Genomic DNA, 7996 nt, shown 5'->3' on the forward strand with positions numbered 1-7996 from the left:
CTGCAGGACCACATAATGCGAGTGCAAAAAGGCAAATCTGTTATGCAGGCCAGGGCTAAAATGCCAGACTTTCAACAACACCTCCGCGAGGGAAGAATGCGACAGTTCCAGTAAGCAAAAGGTTGTTTCATTTGAGGAGACTGAAAAGTAAGGGTGAAAGTTGGCATTGAGATCCCGAGTTCGAGTACTCTGATTTTCTCCGATCGAATATTCGAGTATTCGAGGATTTTTCATCTCCTAAAAATTGCACACCGTGCGCCTTAAAATCACATGATACAACCCTGATTAAACCGAGTGGCAGTAATTTTTCTCTGGTATATTGGTTGCTGGGTCATTTGGGCTCTCTACTCGTGAACAAATGTTCACCACACAGTCTGCACATCAATATCTGCCGAGATGAAAAATCCACAAACAGTCTACCGTCTTTCTGACATTGCCACTCGGACTTGACAATAGAAGCAGCTTTCCGTATGTGCAGTTACATTGAGCCATGGTGTTTTATCGTATTTTATGAATCCTTCCCGGAAGCAAATGCTGGTTTTTATACATTCGTGTAATTACTCAGCGCTATTTGCAATAATAATAAGAAGAAGAATGGACTTTCTGTAGCAAAACATACCAGATTAGTACAAAGCAGGGAGTAGTAAAATACAGGGAGGTGACACGCCACTAATCGTGATTTTTGATGGGTGCCTCGCGCTTGTTTTTTTTTCTTTCGCAAAAAAAGATGATCTGCTGAATCAATCTCGAGTATTTGTCGAAGAACTAATTCCGTGAAAAGGTCTATCCATCTCATGGAACAGCATTTGTTTTGCTCTTGTGATACATCTGTGTCATCGTCATATGGAAAGGTACCACCCTTCCGAAAATCGTCCCGATCGACGGCATGGAGCAATAGAAGGAAGGTGATTTCCTTGAGAACAATACGTGTACGATTGGAGATGAAAAGCGAGTGCACAGATTTTGAAGTCGAAAAAATCTCTAGGACACCACACGATCGCCCCTAGTTTCTCCTCAGTTGTGATCAACCAGTACTTCTCTACCTTCTTTGTAATGATGAGCATTTCATATTATGGTATGCTAGAGATTCGGGAGTTCACTTTTCGGAATGAAATGTTCCTAAGTTTGTCAAGGATTGAAATGCGGGCTACGTCGTCGTAAACAGCTTGTATCGACACAGGAAAAATCTACGGCACGCAGGGATATCTCGCAAAGTGATACCACTCTTGCTGGACTTCTATCCTGACATAGTGGTAGTTTGGTCGACTACCAAACTTTGTGAAGGCAGACAATTGTTGGAAATTCTCAGCGCTGAGTTTCTACGGGCTGCAGTAGGAGTCTCTTTGGCGGTAGGTATTTTACTACTCCCTGATCGAGAGAATCCTGATCCGCGCGCGTGTCTACACACTTCGGTACCCATAGTACCCCAATCTCACCCGCCGGGTGAAAACGGTGCTGAGGCAATCGTCAAACTGGCCGTACATGCTCGTGTCACCTCCCTGTATTTTACTACTCCCTGGTACAAAGTGTAGTGCTAACATCCTTTCAATGCAGTTCTGATCCGACTCGCATCGCACGGCAGTGCTGCAGGTTCAACTGTTGTTTTCATGTACACTGTACCTCATGCTGCATAGCCACATGGTAAGCGTAGACTCTATGGAACTATGCACACCGACATGCACAGCAGCGATACGTTGTATGACTGTATGATGGCCATCCTGTATCTGTACACATGCATCTGAGATGTCACACTTGATTTATCGTGTGTAAGAAATATCGGAAATAAGAACAGAAAAAAATTATTCAGGATCTCGAGAAATCGAGCTGTGAAGTCAACTTCTTGCTCACACCAGCGATGCTTTTGAAAACATGCTCTGATACCCACGCTATAACCGATACCTACTGTAGATCTTCATGGAAGCGAATAAAAGAATGCTAAGAATGAGGCATTTTGGTGAATATTATTTCAAGGAAATACTGATCCCGGGAAGTACTACAAATAGGTACTGTACAATGAAAATCTGAAGAAGGCCATACTGTCGTTTACCATGCTGCAAGCAGCTACATGTAGAAGGAAAAACAACAAGAAAGACGTTGTATCTCATGTACTGGACAAATAGAGCTCTCTTTCCACCTGAAATAATATTCACCAAAATGCCTCATTCTAGCATTCTTTTATTCGCTTCCATGTACATGTAACGGGCTTATTGCCCGTTTGGTTTTGCGAATTCAAATAAAAAACAACATAAACTCATGAAACCCCGGAGATGGCCTCCACAGCTGATGGGATCCTGCATGCATATCGCGATGCACATCCCCGCCGCGGGCTGGCCATCAATGCCCATCATATCAGCGTGGGGGATCGCGCAAAGTTGTGCAAATATTAATTGCAAAGGGAAGGAGAATCACGCGGCTTGCGGGATCGAGCTCGCCCGGCGCCGGCTCGTTACTGTAAGAATGCGGCATTTAGTTACGGCGCGTACGCGGAGCTCCGTAGGGGTTTCAAGATCATGTAGCGCCATTGACTTACCCAAGTTTGGGTGGATCGATCATGTAGGCGCGCGGTGTCGCGCAGAATCGTGCAAATTCCCGGAATTCTCGCGGCCTGCGGGATCGACGACGTGTAAGAATGCGGCATTTAGTGAAGGCGGACACGCTGAGGGTTTCACGTTGCGACGTTGCCGCTCGGACTGTGCAAATTCCCGGAAGTTCTCGCGGCCTGCGGGATCGACCACGTCTGGTTGGTTACAATTATGTAAGAATGCAGCATTTAGTGACGGCGGACACGCTGAGGGTTTCACGTTGCGACGTTGCCGCTCGGACTGCCGCATGCGCACGGCTTCGCGCGGGGATCCCGCGCGCTGGGTGCGGGATTTTTGGCGATGCGCACGCCGCGCCGATTTGTACGGGCTGCGCCGGGAAGTCCGCTGCGCAATGCGCTGTATAGCGCTATACAATTACTTGCTGGGCAGGATGCGGGCGTCACCAGTGACTTTCCATGTACAATGCAGATCTACGTCCGCGTATTTTGGGTGGATCAATCGTGGACGTACGGCCGCAGGGCCAGCCATGGGCGCGAGTGCGGTAGACCGGTATGGCGCAATAATCGCGCAAAGGTCCGGAATTCTCGCGGCCTGCGGGATCGAGCTCGTCCGCGGGGTACCATTATGTAAGAAGCCGCCATTTACGACGGGGCTGCACCAGTAGAGGTTTTTCAGAACCGCTCATAGAGCGATTTTATATGGATAATTTCAGTTCTTTTTCCGTTCCCTCCGGCGCCGCGCCGGAAAGAATACTAGGTACGCAGCGCATGAGAGCACGCAGCACGCAGTGCGCAATATGGCGTGAAATCCCGCAGGAGCTCCGGAGCCGCACCCGCCCGGTACGGTGGAATCCTACTTCCTAGCTGATATACAGAAGCCTTGCTTGGTAGTGTTTTTCGATTTTGACAGCATGTTACAAGGCGCGGACGCGTAGTCAGGAGCACTACGCGTCCTCGCCTTCCTAGCTCATAGTAGTATTAGTACGAGAGCGTGTGCGGGGAAGTCTGCACAGACTCCGTAGATACTACAGTCAGTAGGGATAGGACCGTCACCCCCAAGTTGAACTTGGGTTTAACCATCACCGAGCAACTGACCTGGGACCACCATATCCACGATGTTACAGCGAAGGTGGACAGGAAAGTGGGAACATTGTGGCGAGCCCGGCGATCCCTTTCCCAGAAGGTTGTTGTTGTTGTTGTTGTGTTTTTTTGAATTCGCAAAACCAAACGTGCAATAAGCCCAAGTTCAGTGCGTATCGGTATAATGCTTACAAGAATGATCTCTCATATTTTCATAATCATAACATGGGTTTCAAGTGAACATATATTCTTACAAGCAATGTTATCGCATAGTAGAATATATCGGTGGACTTTTGGTAGTTTTATTATCCCAAATGCCAAAGCGCGGGAAAATTCAAATGCAAACAGCTGCATTTTGGAGACGTATTTTTTATCGACCGTCGGGCAGTCAATGCCAATTTTCTCAAGAAGAAGAGTATTCAGAGGCATTCTTGTACATTTTCCGTTGATACTATACGTGTGCCCTAGTGTTTGCATGAGCGAAGGTGGTGGTTTTGCTAAACCGTTCGCATGGCGGGCGGGTTTGTAAGAAGAAAGGCTTCAGCCATTGACGAGCGACGAGAAATCTGTCATTTCGTGCCATTTGAGTTAGCAGTAGCACCGGACAATACTGACACATGTCTGCGGCAGCAAACATAGTGTACTAACGGATCAAAAACAGCCACAATGTGTGTCACTGCGGAAACAGGCTGTAGAGGTGCATTTGCAAAGCTGCTGCACTGATTTTCGTCGTCTTTCCATGCACAGGGTACGTATCATGCCCTTGGCATAGGCCAAAGCACGAAAGCTTTAGCTGGACACCACCCACAATCTCCACGTGGGTCCCAGTGTACCCGCTGCGCTGCCGATGAGAACCGCCCTGTAAGCGGTTTTCCCACCCATGTGTCCTCAATATGACTGAGAATACCGGTGCTAGTACAGTCAAACCTCTTTAGGACGAAAACCAAGGGACCGGCGGTATTTATTTGCAATAACGGGAGTTCTTCTTATCCATATGTTTTACCCAGTGAATACACAGTGATGAATCCAATAGTGCTTGAATGCATTGGAAACCTGTACAGTTGACTCCAATTTAGACCAGAATGACTGTATTTGTTGGAAATGCATTGCACCAAGAGCAGGAACAGAATGTAGCACAAAAGATAATCCCAAACCAGCGAAAAAAAAAGAGCGCGGGAAGAGAAGCACTGTGGCTGGTGTAGGAAGCAAATATTAGGCTAAAGGGGAAATACCAAATTATGTGGTGGTCAAGCATCTCCTCTGAGTCGATAAAGGGATAAGAAGGAGAGAGGCCGACTAATTTTGTCAAAACTTGTCACTCCACACAGCTGGTGATTGTTGAGGAAGGTAGTTACAGCACTGACCGACACCACTGCTGTGGGTAACGATTACGTGCATCGATCATTGTGCAGCACCTGGCAGCAATAAACCAGACAAAGCAGTACAATACCATGCAGAAGATGAAATGCTTGATGGAGTAGCAGACAAACTGTTACACAATGGAGCAACATGATTTGCCATATGGCATAAATATATTATTACTTTGACGAATACTCGACACATGACATTCCCGCTACAAACATTACCAAATCTACCGTCCCTGATGCAGGAGGGACTATTTGCATGCATACATTCCAATTGTATAAAAGCTAAGAAAGGTGGCATCACGCTCACGTGAGCCGGTTGGGTACCACCCAAGCTCTGACCAGGCTCTGTCCAGGTGCCTACACACAACCCTGGAGGACGAATGCAACCCCAAAACATGATGCAGTAAAGGCCACGTCCATGGACACTGCAGGCAAATTTACAGTGGAGGAGAGAACCAGAGTACCGAGAAACTAAGAATAAAGAACTTGTCGTCTGTTTGTCCGACTATCCACCCCAAGCTGTGGTCATGAGGGTGGACAATATTGTATGGTTGCAATTCCACCTCGCTCTCCTTTTCTCCTCTGGAATGAAGCTTCACACACATACCTGTAGTACCTGTGGTGTCCACAGGCAGTATAAACAGTCCTTCACTTACTCCACTGCTTTCTATAAAAGCCTGTCTTATGCAGAAGTCTGTTCTGAACACAAGCCTGAGTTCCAAGATAGGCAATTGGCACTATAGTGTGGATGTTGCATCGGCAACCATAAAAAGCTTGGTTTGACTACATAATGTAAATAGAGGCCTAGCCACCACACTGGCTTCTACAGAAATGCGCCTGGCTTTCATACACGACATTACAGTAAGTCATCCAGTTCGCACTTACCCACTCCAGTTGGTGCTTGCAGATGTGTTAGACACATACAGCCAGTCAAGTATGCTTGCAGGGATCTTTTCTCAATGGGGAGTAGCAGCTGGCCATAATACCTACAATTCATACAGAATGACAATGGTGAAGATAGCAAAAGGGAAGGGCATTCAAGACCTGCAGCTCCATGTACACATGCCGAGTGTGAGCGTGGTGTCTGTGGACAAAATCGACAAAGAGGTACCCTGGCAACAAATGTAGTGCCAGGATGGCAGCAGAAGGCTACATGGCACATCAGTCCAACATGTAAATCAACTACCATCCAGTGGTCACAGTAGCCCAATTGATGCAAATGCCACAGTTGAAGTTTCACGGCCATTTGCCTGCCACATGCCAATCACAAGCACTGAGGAAAAAACTGAGACGAAGCGACGTCGAAGCAAAACACTAACACGGACAGACGGGTTCCACACACAGTGAAACTTCAGTATGAAGTAGTACCAAGAGTCCATGACGTCAAGAGTATGCGACTGCACGTGGATTCTGGCACTGCGCGAGGCCCACATTATATATCCACGAACTGGGGAATACGCCCATAGTTCGCAAATCAGAGTTGCACACTTGTGGGTTGTGAGGCCGGGTTATGCGGACACCTGACAGTATGGATATACATGTAACATACTACTGGATATAAAGTACTTGTACTATTATGCAGAACCTTGCACCATGCAATACGCTATATCGTTACAGACCAATTTGAAAGGTATTGGAGGTTTGCTATACAGTGTACTGAAGTTCCACTGCAATGCTGACTTGCCAATACATGTACATGTAGTGGAACATGAAGCTGTACAACCAGTTGACGTGTATTTGTGACGAAATCACACTACGACTGCAAGACTCAAAATGTACAACAAACATGTAATTTAATGGGGATCTTTCACCGAGGAGTCAGGCGATGGCGGTGCCGTACAACCTACAAGTGGAGTTCATCTGCACTGGAATTGTTGTCCTGGGACTATCGCTTTTATTTAAGCAACAAAATGTACGATCAACTACCCACCTCTTCAAGGTACGGATGGTCAAGAACCAATGACTTAGTCATGGTGTGGGGCTCTGACAAACATCTTGCAGCAGTCAGAAAGCATGTCACAGGCCTGACAAAAGGCTGTCGGTGCAAGTTCGGCTGCAGGACCACATAATGCGAGTGCAAAAAGGCAAATCTGTTATGCAGGCCAGGGCTAAAATGCCAGACTTTCAACAACACCTCCGCGAGGGAAGAATGCGACAGTTCCAGTAAGCAAAAGGTTGTTTCATTTGAGGAGACTGAAAAGTAGGGGTGAAAGTTGGCATTGAGATCCCGAGTTCGAGTACTCTGATTTTCTCCGATCGAATATTCGAGTATTCGAGGATTTTTCATCTCCTAAAAATTGCACACCGTGCGCCTTAAAATCACATGATACAACCCTGATTGAACCGAGTGGCAGTAATTTTCTCTGGTATATTGGTTGCTGGGTCATTTGGGCTCTCTACTCGTGAACAAATGTTCACCACACAGTCTGCACATCAATATCTGCCGACTGCTGCTCTAAAACTGCAGATTTCTGTGGTAAATGCATGTACCGTATGACCGAGTACTCTGATTTATTCCGAGTACGATTATTTCTGAAAAAACCGAGCGAGTACTCGACTATTCGGTATAATTGTTTCACCCCTACTGAAAAGCAAGAAACCAGCAACGAATTGGACCAAGATTGAGTCAATGTGCACACAGGTGATGCGTGCGTGTTATTGCTTACTGGAATTATGGCGTATATGCTAGAAATAGAGAGGGCCCAAATATGCCCAAAAATTTCGCATATTATGCTTTTCGCATATTGGCCACTTGCTTAGAAATATGCTTCGAAATCACACAAAAGCAGAAAAATATGCTCGAAATATGAACTGATATCAGTGATAATTATGCGAATTCTTTGCTCCTTGTAGCAAAATATGCTACATTTGGTACAATATGCTACATTTGCTACTTTATGCGACCTTGAGTCGCGGACACTCTCTTCTTGGGTCAAATTTTCGCCCCGTGTTTGGATGAGCATTTTTCCTTCCGGGCTAAGTTTGGAAGTGTTCCCTGACCGAGCGT

At 46.4% G+C, this 7996-nt stretch overlaps 1 long non-coding RNA gene across 1 annotated transcript; it reads right to left on the minus strand.

The window, feature by feature from the left end:
• Nucleotides 1–4645: 4645 nt before the first annotated feature.
• LOC135810896 (uncharacterized) lies at nt 4646–7042 on the minus strand. Its single transcript, XR_010552443.1, has 3 exons — nt 6920–7042; nt 5875–5975; nt 4646–5037 (listed from the first exon to the last, which is right to left on the minus strand). It is a non-coding gene; the product is annotated as an uncharacterized LOC135810896 (long non-coding RNA).
• Nucleotides 7043–7996: the final 954 nt, after the last annotated feature.

This window comes from Sycon ciliatum, chromosome 2, assembly GCF_964019385.1.
Source record: "Sycon ciliatum chromosome 2, ocSycCili1.1, whole genome shotgun sequence".
NCBI classification, from domain to species: domain Eukaryota; kingdom Metazoa; phylum Porifera; class Calcarea; order Leucosolenida; family Sycettidae; genus Sycon; species Sycon ciliatum.